This window comes from Schistocerca americana, chromosome 3 (assembly GCF_021461395.2).
Source record: "Schistocerca americana isolate TAMUIC-IGC-003095 chromosome 3, iqSchAmer2.1, whole genome shotgun sequence".
Lineage (NCBI taxonomy): Eukaryota > Metazoa > Arthropoda > Insecta > Orthoptera > Acrididae > Schistocerca > Schistocerca americana.
The window spans coordinates 873,825,806-873,840,645 of NC_060121.1; the positions used below are offsets into that span (position 1 = coordinate 873,825,806).

Below are 14,840 nucleotides of genomic sequence, written 5' to 3' on the forward strand. Positions count from 1 at the left end.
GCTGTCAGCACGTGTCCTTTTGCAACATGACATGCAAGGCCCCACACTGCCCGTACAACAGTTGCAACAATCACAGACCTGCATTTTGAGTGTCTTCCTCATCCACCATACTCACAAGACCTTGCCCCAAGTGATTTCCATATGTTTGCAACACTCAAAGACGCAATGGGAGGAAAGAAGTTCCGTTCTGATGAAGAGGTACGCCATGCGGTGCATAAATGGTTGCGCGGACTACCAAAAGAATTTTTTTCTAAAGGAATTTATGCACTTTGTAAGCGCTGGAGGACTTGCATTGAGCGTGGGGGAGATTATGTTGAAAAGTGATACAGCTCTGTACCACTTCTGCACAATAAATAATATTTAAAAAATATTTAAGGTTCTCATTTGACTCACCCTTGTATGATGTTTTTCGCGCCATTCTAATAAATTCATCATTTAACATCGTTGTTAAAACACTGAAATTTTGACGTCGATTATTATCTATGTTTAATCGTCCATGATGACACCGAAAGCACCGTCGACAATTCGCCAGCATAGCACATCCCTAGTATGGACCCTCCGCCAACCACTGTTGAGTACACAAGTAGAAGACTTGAATGGCTGCCGGAATTATGGGAACACTGACAACGAACCCCTTAAGTGTGAGGTCACAAAAGGCCAACTATGTCTACGTCATACGATGCCCCTCATACTGCCTACCATGTAACCACAATATTGGCTGCTAATGGCAACAGGCGGCTGTACTGGAGGTATCCAACGGTGAGCACAGCAAGAGGCTACGGAGCGTAGCTGAACTGCTTAGTACACAAGTAACTCACAACAGTGCAACAGTACTAGTTTTGTTGATACAAAGCAGAGCAATGGCAACGATAAACAAAGCAAACATTTCATCACATCTACAACGACGGTTGCCGAAGTTGAAATTTCGTCAAAAAGAAACGCAACGAATTTCGCAGAGAGAGAGAGAGAGAGAGAGAGAGAGAGAGAGAGAGAGAGAGAGAGAGAGCGAGCGAGAGAGAGAGAGAGAGAGAGAGAGAGAGAAATCAGAAGCAGACGAAATACTAGCGTTTCTGAAAGGTGAGTCAGTGGAATGCGTGGTGTCGTATGCCCTGTACGGACAATTTACATGAGGAGTACAATGACGACGATACGTGCTTAACAAATGAAAGTGATACTGAAATAAGTGTAGAGCCGTGTAGTTCGTCGTCCTTATCGTACAGGGAGCAACAAACCCTGTCTCCAATGAAACGTAATAAAGGATAATCGTTGTCCAAGGAGGGAGGACTAAACAGTTACGTATGTGGAAAATCATCTGCTGCATAGTAAAGAAAGCAGTATGGGCGCATAAGAAAAACTACGGATACAGGACAAGGCGCACTTGTCATAAAAACTGAAGTTGCGCCTTTCAAGGATGCTCGATACAATTTACAAGCGGAATCGGCCAGAAAATTTGTAGATGAGGTAAACAAACTTATCCTGTCTATCAGTATGGAATTTGTTTTCAACTCCGACCAATCGGGTTTTGAAGAGGAAACGGGTATGAAAAGAACTCCGGAAATTAGAGGTACCAAGAGAGTAGTATCAACATGAACTTATATCAATGCCTTAACACACTCGTATACAACTATGCCAACGGTTAATCTGGATGGTGAATTGGCTGGAAAATTATTTATTGCGCAGCGAGAAGTTGGAGGTGTTCTTTCTCGTGTGCGTGATCCTGCAAGGTCAGTAGGGAATATTTACGTCACAGCAAGCAAGAGTGGGAAAACTACAACTATGATATGAGTATTGCTTTTGGTCAATGGCTCGTCAAAACAACTTACTTCTGCTTGATCCCTGGTCTGTATTTAAAAACCATTCTCCTTTAGAGAAATCTACCCCTCTCGGAAAGTGTGTGACATTGCAATTCGTACCATCTGGAACCACTGGATAAATTCTGCCTCTGGATGTTTGTTTTTTCTGTGCCTATAAAACATTCTTGCACTATCTGCACCTACGACTTAAAAGGATAGCCAGTTTCACGATAAGCTCCAACACAGATTAATTACTTTTGAATACATTGTGGGAGTGAACAGTGATCAAAGTGTTACAAATATTTACTATTTAAATTCCTTCCATTTTCACTATTTTTATTTGTTTATAAGACTGGCATGCAACATAAGTCATAGCAATGCCTTTTAAAAACTGTCACATGTAAAAAAAATGGAATCTACATATGAATTCCTTAGGCAATATTTCATAAATATGCACAACTAGTGTGCCGTCTCGATTTTTTTTTCTGTTAGTATTGATCTGTAAGATTTATTATGTAATCTATGTAAATGGAAGTCTCTTCTTACACCAGTAAATCGTAACTGTGCAGCATGTACTATACATATCAGTTAACAATTATTGCAGCCTATTCATTGAAAATCGTTTCAATAAAGACATGTTGCTGCTCAATAGTACATCGCCTGTAGTGACAGTCTATGCCATTCCACTTTCGCAACAACTTCGTTATAGAGAAGCCTGCTGCCACATCTTTGGAACGGCGTCCAACTTCACCATGGCAACCAGTGGTTCCAAATGATTCACTAACAGGCCTTGAGAAGGCAACCAATGTACTGTCAAAACGAAGTTCATTTATCCTACACGTTTAAATATTTTAACGCTTCTTAATTGACAATAATTGTTAAATAAGCTAAGTTTAATGTGTGTTTATTTTCCTTTCTTGACAATGTTCTTTTTACTGAGAAATTTTACATTCTTATTCGACCTATAACCCATTGGTTAGTAATGACATCATTCCGTCAGAAGTGGGCGGAGCCTCCATTATATATAGTAAGACGTGCATTGGTTTCTCCAGTAGTGATTCTCCGGCAGGAGGAGGTCCTTACTTCCTCATTGGTAATTCATCGTTTTATAGCTTTATAACTGTATGTATTTTCTTTAATGTATGTAGCCCTCTAATTAAAGCTTTGTATACGACTTGTAGGTCTGAAGATGACCACAGGGGTGGTCGAAACCGGTGACCGTAATAAATAAATTGTTATCAAGACATGTCCGAAAGAACAGATACCATCTTAGTATATATATATAAAAGGCTCACCGGCCACTTGACCATCTTCTACTTCTGTGCGAATGCACAAACAGAGCCCGAACTCTTACGGGAATCGGCAACGCGCCGCGAGTAATGAGTATAATGGGCGGGGGCACTACGAATGTAGTGCGGGACGATACATTGAGAATGTGAGTTTCGCGGGAGGCGTGCCAGAGATAAATCCCTGCAGTCGCGCTATCCTCTGTGTCCTCGGTGGCTTACATGGAGTACTTGCTTCGGCAGTACATATACTAAAATTGGAACGATACAGAGAAGATAAGCACGGCCCCCGCCGGCACGGTAGCTCAGCGTGTTCGGTCAGAGGGCCGATTGTCCTCTGTAACAAAAAAACTGAGTAAAAGAATCAACGATCAACTTGAACGGGCGCCATGTGACGTCCGCACAAACCAAACGCAACGAACTATACTGAACAAAATGAAAGAAAAAAAAGGATAGAGCGTCTGCCATGTAAGCAGGAGATCCCGGGTTCGAGTCCCGGTCGGGACACACATTTTCATCTGTCCCCGTTGACGTATGTCAACGCCTGTAAGCAGCTAAGGGTGTTCATTTCATTGTAATTTCAAGACTGTTTTTGATAGTAAATATTTCCAACACAGATTGTTTCAGATTCGGTTGCATGCTATCATTTTGCATCAGTTATCTTCACTCTGGTACACAAATATGATTCTACGCGCATTCTTTGAGATTGGATACCTAGTGGAACATCCTGAACTCCCAAGAAGTTCGCCTCCGATGTTGATGATGCGAACCTTCATGATCACTGTGATGTGCCATTTTTCATTCGGTATTCGTGGTGCAAGTTTTGAAAATTACTCAAATGTCGACGATGTCCATTTTGTGAAGCGTTGTACGTACATCCCACAGAAGACTGATCTCTGCACCTTCCGGACACTCATTTCCTGTTGCCCTCCAGATACACACGGTGCTTCAGAAGCAGCTAATATCTTGCGTGTATTAACTGTTAACACAACACTCCCAGATAAAGACCAAAGTTGCGACCTCGCACTCGAGGGGGTGGTTGTGAGTGGTGTTCCTGTAAAGACGATAGTGGCCCAACGTTGTCACAGTTCGAGGCTCGGACCTACATGCAATCAGCAACGAACAACACCAGTCACGGGACGTGAGGGGGCTCCCAGCCGCGATACACAGTTCGTAGCAGACGCACTCGCACTGGTGGTCACTGGAGTTCACACGAAGGTAACAGGGGTAACAAACGGGACGGACTACTAATTAAGATAGAGGGTTCACTGTGTCGAATCAGCAAACGACCCCGATCTACACAGATTTGGAGGCGGTGGTCGAGGCAGTTTAGGCGAAAGTCGCGGAGGAAATAAACGCGCGGCTGCGAGGAGACGTGAAGCGCGGCGGCGACTGTGCGCGTGGGCGGCACTGACCGTGCGCGGCCCGCGGCAGCGTCGGCGGCGGCGTCGGCCGGCAGCAGGCGGTGGCCGTGCACATGGCAGGCGGGCGGCACCGACACTGCCGCTACTCACTGCTGACCGGCTAGCAGCCGTAGTACTGGATAGTGGTGAGGGGGGGGGGGGGGGGGGCAGGCAGCCGCCGCGTCACAACACGCCGCTCGCACGCTCTTGTTTACAGTGGGGGAGCGGCCGGCCCTTATACGCAGGGCTGCAAACACAGCCGGCCCAAACGCCCCTACAAGGAGAGCTTTTCGTGCCGACTGACTTCGCGAAACGTGAGTTCCACCACGCGAATGAAGCGGACGGTTGCTCACGCAACTCAAACCGACTAGTTTCTCTCTTACGAACAAAAACTTCAATGGTTTTCTGTCAAAACCCATCTTTGCAAACTCCGCGATAAAGGTGGCAGCATTAGTCCAGTATCCCCACGACACACTTTGGCCTGTAACACACGAGAGCACGTGTTCTATTTCGCAGCTGATCAAAATAATACTAATCCAACAAACCGAAACGTCGCGATCACATCTTTTTGGAACACCGAAGAATGATCAAACCTGTCGAAATAGCGGAGATTGTCGCCCTGCTGCATTCCTGTAAGTTATGACATCGGGCATCGTTTGATTATGCAATCGATGGCCAATCGATGGCATCAGTCGCAACCTCCACGTACCTACAATTTTGTGTCCTACTGATTTAAGGTAGAACGAAAACGTAAGTCTAGCCGTGGGAAAGACAAATGACAGAAACACATTTATCGGAAGACTTTCGAGGAAATGTAATTCACGTACGACATAGATCGCTTACAAAAAGCTCCTTACGTCAATTACGTAGCATCGTTGACGTACGAAGATGAATTAGCGGAAGAGACAGAAAAGATCCAAATACGAGCGGCACGATTCGCCTCGGGTTTTATTTATTGGGCGCGCGGAGTGGAGTGCCCCAGGAGAGGCTCGACTGCAGGGGGGTGGCGGGGGTGGGGGGCAGGGACGCCGGCAGAGGGCCCACAAATGGTTCAAACGGGGCTCTGAGCAGTATGGGACTTAACTTCTAAGGTCATCAGTCCCCTAGAACTTAGAACTTCTTAAAACTAACTAACCTAAGGACATCACACACATCCATGCCCCAAGGAGGATTCGAATCTGCGACCGTAGCGGTCGCGCGGTTCCAGACTGAAGCGCCTAGAACCTCAGCCACAGCGGCCGGCTATTTTCTTTACCTGCGAAATTTCTGGGCGAAATCGCTACAGACAGCTTAGTCTACCAGTTCTGCTACCACGATACCAAATTATTGGAATGATGGAGGACGATAAATGTATCAGTCTAAGTTAAGGGGAGTCTTGTCCCGAAAAAATGGCTGAAAATTATAGATGTTTAGTTAATAACGCGCAAAAAGGCAGATCGAAAGAATGTTCACATGTCTGTGAATTCCTAAGGGAAATGTGTGTGAAATCTTATGGGACTTAACTGCTAAGGTCATCAGTCCCTAAGCCTACACACTATTTAACCTAAATTATCCTAAGGACAAACACACACACACATCCATGCCCGAGGGAGGATTCGAACCTCCGCCGGGACCAGCGGCACAGTCCATGACTGCAGCGCCTGAGACCGCACGGCTAATTCCGCGCGGCACCTAAGGGACCAGGCTGCTGAGGTCATCGGTCCCTAGACTTACACGCTACTTTAACTAACTTACGCTAAGGACAACACACCCACCCATGCCCGTGGGATGACTCGAACCTCCGGCGGGAGGGGCCGCGTCAGGTCGAAAAGTTAAGAGTTTCACGTGTATATGGAAAGACCCGTTATTGTCTGATTACACTACTTACAACGATTCCTGGAGACAATTAAAACCGTTAAATATATCTCAGAATACTTATGCGTAGTGATTTCAGCACATAAAATTAGTTGCGGGGGATGATGGTGAGGTCCCATACTCCGAGGAGTGTAGGGGACGATGCGATAGACCCGCACCGCCGTACTAGGCAAGATCCTAGCGGAGGTGGTTTGCCATTGCCTTCCTCCGATCGCAATGAGGATGAAGACGACGCAACGACACCCAGTCATCTCGAGGCAGGAAAAATCTCTGACCCCGCCGGGAATCGAACCCGAGACTCCGTGAAGCGAGAACGCTACCACAAGACCACGAAATGCAGACAGTTGCAGGGGAGGCAGAAGTCATGTTCAGTGACAAAATCGTAGTTTGACGGATGGAGTTACCATCAGGAAAAGGACGGGATCGTTACCGAGTAGGACTGACACAGAAGAGAGGGAAGATGCAAGGAAGAGCAGCGCGCTTCGTCACGAGTTCGTTAAGGAACCGCGGACACCTTACGCAGATGACACGTCCCAGTGGCAGGCGCCTCAGGAGAGGCGCTGTGCAGCGCGCAGTCGTCTACTGCCGAAGTTCCGACTCGAAAGGGCGAATCATGCATCACTTCCGCAAACATAAAGGCAATGGCAGGAAAACAACTCAGGATTCGGGCCGAGTCCCGCTCGTGTAGCGTAACGCGCAGCGCACTGCCTTGCGCGGCTGGGAGGCCACCCACACCCGCATGGAATAGTTATGCAAAAACTTATTACGTTTGTTGTTGTTGCTGTTGTTGTGGTCTTCAGTCCTGAGACTGGCTTGATGCAGCTCTCCATGCTACTCCATCCTGTGCAAGGTTCTTCATCTCCCAGTACCTACTGCAACCTACATCCTTCTGAATCTGCTTAGTGTATTCATCTCTTGGTCTCCCTCTACGATTTTTACCCTCCACGCTGCCCTCCAATACTAAATTGGTGATACCTTGATGCCTCAGGACATGTCCTACCAACCGATCCCTTCTTCTCGTCAAGTTGTGCCACAAACTCCTCTTCTCCCCAATCCTATTCAATACCTCCTCATTAGTTATGTGATCTACCCATCAAATCTTCAACATTCTTCTGTAGCACCACATTTCGAAAGCTTCTATTCTCTTCTTGTCCAAACTATTTATCGTCCACGTTTCACTTCCATTACGTTTATAGCTCGGAAAATCTTAACCTTTACAAACACAGTAGTTACATAGTAAGAAGACTAGACAAACAATACGGTCTGCAGTAGAGGCCAGATTAAGAGGTGTATGAGTTTAAATCAAAGCTGTAAAAATAAAAGAAACTTTGGTATATATGCTGATAAACTATGGTGACACGTCAAAGTAAGATCCCCTCACAGTCATCACAAAGTGCTGCTTAAGTACGACACTTGTTACTTCTCGGCTGCCAAGTTTGCCAGCCATGCCGAACCCTTTCTTTTCCGCCAATCATACAGGGCGCGCTCTCTTGCCTAGTACAAACCAAAGTATATCTAAGGTGAGCAGCTGCCAACTTGAAACGAAAGCTGATACTGTGAAGGGGGATGAGCGTCGTACCGTCACCGCTGTTTCGACTTGTAACCCATTACGAGCTCCATTAAGTCAATCTCTTAGACATCTCTCACGCAGGAGTACTATCCCAGTGCAGTGTGTCTAACACAAGAGCCACAACTGCGCTTCACTTGCCGCTGCAGGCATTCCGGATCTCGCTTTACTTTCAACTGAGATGAAGCGTTAATCTGTCGAAATACATGAAAGGGAAGCCAGCAGTCGGAAAAGGAATAATGCAGGAGCGTAGCGTGTCAATTAGCCTGTTCAAAGATTGAGTACTGAAGCAAACTATGATACATTTAAAGTTTAGCGAGAAGAAAAATTTCAAATCTGAGGTTTGTCGATGACATTGTAATTCTGTCGGAGATGGCAAGCGACTTGGAAGGTTAGTTCAGCGGAATGTCTCGTGTCCTAAAAACGCCACTTATAAACCGGGCAGTGTAATATAATTAATCCGCTGACATTGGTGGCACTACGTACGAAAATGAGATGCTAAACGTAGTACAGGAATAACTGACAACAGAAGTAAAGGGGATATAATCTAGACTAGTAAACGTAAGACACGCTTCTCTGAAAAACATCCACTATACAGGGTGGTCCATTGAAAGTGACAGGGCCAAATATCTCACGAAATAAGCATCAAACGAAAAAACTACAAAGAACGAAACTCGTCTATCTTGAATGGGGAAAACCAGATGGCATTATGGTTGACTAGCTAGATGGCGCTGCCATAGGTCAAACGGATATCAACAGCGTTTTTTAAAAATAGGAACACCCATTTTTATTACGTATTCGTGTAGTACGTAATGAAATATGAATGTTTTAGTTGGACCACTCTTTTCGCTTTGTGATAGATGGCGCTGTAATAGTCACAAACGTATAAGTACGTGTTATCACGTAACATTCCGCCAGTGTGGACGGTATTTGTTTCGTGATACATTACCCGTGTTAAAATGGACCGTTTACCAATTGCGAAAAAGGTCGATATCGTGTTGATGTATGGCTATTGTGATCAAAATGCCCAACGGGCGTGTGCTACGTATGCTGCTCGGTATCCTGGACGACATCATCCAAGAGTCCGGACCGTTCGCCGGATAGTTATGTTATTTAAGGAAACAGGAAGTGTTCAGCTACATGTGAAACGTCAACCACGACCTGCAACAAATGATGATGCCCAAGTAGGTGTTTTAGCTGCTGTCGCGGCTAATCCGCACATCAGTAGCAGACAAATTGCGCGAGAATCGGGAATCTCAAAAGCGTCGGTGTTGAGAATGCTAGATCAACATCGATTGTACCCGTACCATATTTCTATGCACCAGGAATTGCATGGCGACGGCTTTGAACATCGTGTACAGTTCTGCCACTGGGCACAAGAAAAATTACGGGACGATGACAGATTTTTTGCACGCGTTCTATTTAGCGACGAAACGTCATTCACAAATAGCGGTAACGAAAGCGGCATAATATGCACTATTGGGCAACGGAAAATCCGGGACGGCTGCGACAAGTGGAACATCAGCGACCTTGGCGGGTTAATGTATGGTGCGACATTATGCGAGGAAGGATAATTGGCCCCCATTTTATCGATGGCAATCTAAATGGTGCAATGTATGCTGATTTTCTACGTAATGTTCTACCTATGTTACTAGAAGATGTTTCACTACATGACAGAATGGCAATGTACTTCCAACATGATGGATGTCCGGCACATATAGGTCGCGTGCGGTTGAAGCGGTACTGAATAGCATATTTCATGACAGGTGGATTGGTCGTCGAAGCACCATACCGTGGCCCGCACGTTCACCGGATCTGACGACCCCGGATTTCTTTCTGTGGGGAAAGTTGAAGGATATTTGCCATCGTGATCCACCGACAACGCCTGACAACATGTGTCAATGCATGTGCGAACATTACGGAAGGCGAACTATTCGCTGTTGAGAGGAATGTCGTTACACGTATTGCCAAATGCATTGAGGTTGACGGACATCATTTTGAGCATGTATTGCATTAATGTGGCATTTACAGGTGATCACGCTGTAACAGCATGCGTTTTCAGAAATGATAAGTTCACAAAGTTACATGTGTCACATTGGAACAACCGAAATAAAATGTTCAAACGTAGCTACGTTCTGTATTTTAATTTAAAAACCTACCTGTTACCAACTGTTCGTCTAAAATTGTGAGCCATATGTATGTGACTATTACAGCGCCATCTATCACAAGGCGAAAAAAGTGGTCCAACTAAAACATTCATATTTCTTTACGTACTACACGAATATGTAATAAAAAATGGGGGTTCCTATTTAAAAAACGCTGTTGATATCCGTTTGACCTATGGCAGCGCCATCTAGCGGGTCAATCATAGCGCCATCTGGTTTCCCGCTTCAAGCTAGACAAGTTTTGAAACTTCCTGGCAGATTAAAACTGTGTGCCCGACCGAGACTCGAACTCGGGACCTTTGCCTTTCGCGGGCACACTCCGCTGCAGAGTGAAAATCTCATTCTGGTAGACAAGTTTTGTTCTTTGTAGTTTTTTCGTTTGACGCTCATTTCGTGAGCTATTTGGGCCGGTCGCGATCAATGGACCACCCTGTATACGTTAAGTCTTACGAATTCTTTGAAAGTATTTGTCCGGAGAGTACAGATATATGGAAGTAAGGCATGGAACAGACAAGAAGAGGCTACGAGCTTTGGAAGTGTGGTAGTACAAAAGAATGCTGGAGACTGGATCGGACAATTAATTAACAGCTATTGAATGTAATCGGAAACGAAACAGCTTTGTGCCACAATATGTTCTTAGGACACTGCCCTTGGGTGAGAGGGGAAGGGGAACTTGCAGGGGGAGGCGAAGGATCGAACGCAGTAAGCAGATCTAGGCTGCCGCAGCTAAGCAGAGATGGAGAGGCTCGCAGGCGACAGAGTCCAGCAGCGTGCAGAGTCGGAGGACAACAGCAGAGGCAGGCGTTCAGAGAGCGCCGAAACGAAACTCCGACTTACGTCCGCGGGCGTGCGCAGCGCTGCCGACACGAGGCGGCGGGCATTCTCCGCTCACTGCCGACAGGCGCTGCTCGAGACGTGGCCGGCGAGCGGGCGACCGGAAGCGAAGCAACAGCAGGAAGTTGCATCGATGCGGTCGCGCTGTTTATCGCCGCACGAGGCGAGCGCGGCGGCCGGCACCCGCTGCCAGTCTGCGTCTCCCTCCGTCCGAAACCTCTTGACATCCGAATCCGTACCGTATACACAGATACTCCGCGAGCCAATGTGCGAGGGTCACTCCAAAAGAAACGCACACCATTTTTTAAAATACATCTTTTATTCTACATGTTTGAAAGTTTTACAGTGTGTAGACACATCCTTTAGGAACAATATTTTCATCTCTCCATATAATTTCCATCCTTCTCAACTGCCTTACGCGATCTTGGAACCGGCGCCTGTATACCCGCACGGTAAAATTCTGCACCAACCTGTCGGAGCCTCTGTTTGGCAGCGTGCACAAAGGAGTCATCATCTTCGAACCTTGTTCCACGAAGAGAGTCTTTCAGTTTCCCAAAGAGATGATAGTCACACGGAGCCAGGTCAGGACTGTAAGGCGGATGTTTCAGTGTTATGCATCCGAGTTTTGTGATCGCTTCCACCGTTTTTTGACTAACATGCGGCCGTGTATTGTCGTGCAACAGCAAAACATCTTGCTTTTGCCGATGTGGTAGAACACGACTCAGTCGAGCTTGAAGTTTCTTCAGTGTCGTCACATATGCATCAGAATTTATGGTGGTTCCACTTGGCACGATGTCCACAACCAAGAGTCCTTCGGAATCGAAAAACACCGTAGCCATAACTTTTACAGCAGAAAGTGTGATTTTGAATTTGTTTTTCTTGCTTGAATTTGCATAATGCCACTCCACTGATTGCCTCTTCGTCTCTGGTGAAAAATGATGGAGCCATGTTTCATCACCTGTCACAATTCTTCCTAGAAATCATCTCCACCATTCTCGTACTGTTCCAAAAGTTCGCTGCATACCGTTTCTTTGTGAGCCACTATCAACATCCTGGGAACCCACTTGGCACAAACCTTTTTTAACGCCAACGCTTCCAGTATTCTTCAAACACTTCCTTCCCCTATCCCAATGTAGCGTGACAATTCGTTCACTGTGATGCGTCTGTCAGCAGTCACCAATTCGCTAACTCTCTGCACATTGTCTGGAATGTGTGCAGTACGAGGCCTGCCGCTGCGAGGACGATCCTCAATATTGCCGTGCACGCTTTCAACACGTAACCTGATTGCCACCGACTAACTGTACTGCGATCTGCAGTAGCATGTCCATACACCTTTTTCATCCTCTTGTGGATGTTTCCCACTGTCTCGTTCTCACAGCACAGGAATTCTATGACAGTATGCTGCTTCTGACGAACGTCAAGTGTAGCAGCCATTTTGAAGACATGCTGTGACGACGCCACTCAACGGGAACAGGTTGAACTAAGTTTGAAAACACGCGGGAAGGATGTATCTACACACTGTAAGACTCTCACACATGCAGAATGTAAACTGTATGTTTACAAAAATAGTGTGCATTTCTTTTGGAGTGACCCTCGTACATGACCGGGTGGAGGATATTTCGTACCGATATACCGCTGTAACTGGCCCCTTTCCTGTTGCGGAAGGGAATGGTGCGACTAAGAAACGACTGAAACTTCCTGGCAGATTAAAAATGTGTGCCAAACCGAGACTCGAACTCGGGACCTATGGCCTTTCGTAGGCAAGCGCTCTACCGGAAGGTAGGAGACGAGATACTGGCAGAAGTAAAGCTGTGAGGACGGGGCGTGAGTCGTGCTTGGGTAGCTCAGACGGTAGGGCACTTACCCGCGAAAGGCAAAGGTTCCGAGTTCGAGTCTCGGTCTGGCACACAGTTTTAATCTGCCAGGAAGTTTCATATCAGCGCACACCCTGCTGCAGAGTGAACATCTCATTCTAGGAAACGACTGTTTGTAAACCTCCGTACGATATGGAAATTCTCTAACTTTACATTCGTGGCGAGATACATACGTGAGGAAATAATATGTTGATGGGATTCTTCTAGAGGCTTACGCTGCCCGAATATGAACAATAAACCACACTACGCCTGTGTAGTAGCGTCTATCACTGAAGTTTCATAGGAATCTCTGTGAAGCTGTCGCGTCGACTAAACGGGCCGGCGACGAAACGCCGTGCTGTCCTTTGGATATCCTCTGCTTCCTCCAGCAATCCTCCCTGGTATGGGTCGCAGAGTGAGGAGCAATAGTCAACTATTGGTCGAATGAGAGTCTTGTAAGTTGCCTCCTTCGTCGGTAGACTCTATTCTTTTCCGCGATTAGTTTTATGTGATCGTTCCACTTCACACCGCTCTGTACGTATCTCTCAGATTGAGGGACGTCAATGTTTGCAATGATTGTGCTTTTACAGAGTGATCTAACAGTGACGGGCATTCCCCATTGTTTGTACGCAATAAGTTACGTTCGTTTAGCTTAACAGACAATTGCCAGCCGAGCATCACACATCGATTCTCTGCAGGCCTTCTACATTTCTAATGACTTCTCTATTGAATGAGAGGAAGTGACTGACTGTACGAGTCGACGTAAGCGGCGTCATCTGTAACGTCTTGTTTTCCTAATCCTTAACGGAGATATACGAGTACCACGGTTGCGATACACATGTTCGCGAACCTTCCTGCAACACCCGTTCTCCAGATTTAGCAAACAGGATTTTGCGATAACAACTGCACCATTTCTCCAAAGATTCTTCTCCGAGCATTTCTGCTACATTGTCGTAGGAGCTATAGTGAACTGTTAAGCTACAATCCTAGAGCACGTCCTACTTATTCAAACTATGTTTGCGTGTACTCTTTTAATCGTATACTATCGAGATCAGATGTGTGTGTGCTTCTGCGTGTGCTTAACTTTTGCTAATGCAGTTCTTCTGCCAAATGGGTTTGCAGAATACTGGTTTTCCTCTTAGGAAGGGCGTCAAAAAATGCAAGATTGGTGCTTTTTAACGGTCGGTCGAGACTGACGTTATTGCTGATGGAAAATGAGTTCGAGTTGGGGAGTATTGGGAAGGAAAACGAGCGGGTCTTTTCCAAGAGAAGCGTCCCATAACGCGCATAATTTATGCGATCTAGGGAATGCAGACAAACTCTAAATCCGGAATGCTAGACATGGGCTTGAACCAAAGGCTTCCCGAAAGCGAGGCTCTCTAAACACGCACCCCGGCCTGAAAAATTAGCGCCCGGAGACACCGCGCTAGTACCCTGCACCGTCGCCTCCAGCGCTGATGATGGCCTGTCTAAAGCTGTGTATAGGGAAAGTACGGCCAACTTGCCAGTGGCTGCCATTTTGCGCCCATTGCGCCGCTGGTGATGCATGTAACATCGTTAACGAAAGTTTAATTGCACTGTATGAGTGTGGTGATGATATTTATTCAAACAGTCTACAACAAGTTAGTTATTCGATAATTCGTAAGATATTTCTCGAACCTTTGCTTGGTTTTCGTCGTTGTAAGTTTCATGCAGCAGGTGACAACTTTTTAACGCGTCATCAGTACTTTACAATTCGTTAATCTTGAAGGGGCAGAGCCTGGGACTTTAGACTTAGGCCGAGTCCTACGTGAGCGACAGAAGCGACCGACTGCGCGCGACACCTTCAGGCGAAAAAACACCACCACAGGTATAGTTACGCAAGTGTCCTACGTGAGCGACTTCCGTGGCGCTGCCTGTTCTCGGTGTTTCAATTCAAACGTGTTTGAATCTTTTCGCTGCGCGACAGCGAAAGGGCCAGCCACGTGTCTTCTCGGCAAAGCAGTGGAGCGGACGCGACGGCAGCTATGGAATACTTATTATCCGATTTTAAGTAAACTATTCGGTGAAAAAAATGTGATTCTTCCGCATCTTATAGCTTAATAT

At 46.3% G+C, this 14,840-nt stretch overlaps 1 protein-coding gene and 1 pseudogene across 2 annotated transcripts in view; one reads left to right on the top strand and one right to left on the bottom strand.

Moving 5' to 3' along the window:
* The window catches only part of LOC124607345 (myocardin-related transcription factor A-like), a 131,730-nt gene that overhangs the window by 74,100 nt on the left and 42,790 nt on the right, over positions 1–14,840 (bottom strand). The gene's annotated exons all lie outside the window — the stretch shown is intronic.
* On the top strand, positions 3,307–3,372 carry LOC124608733 (annotated as a pseudogene).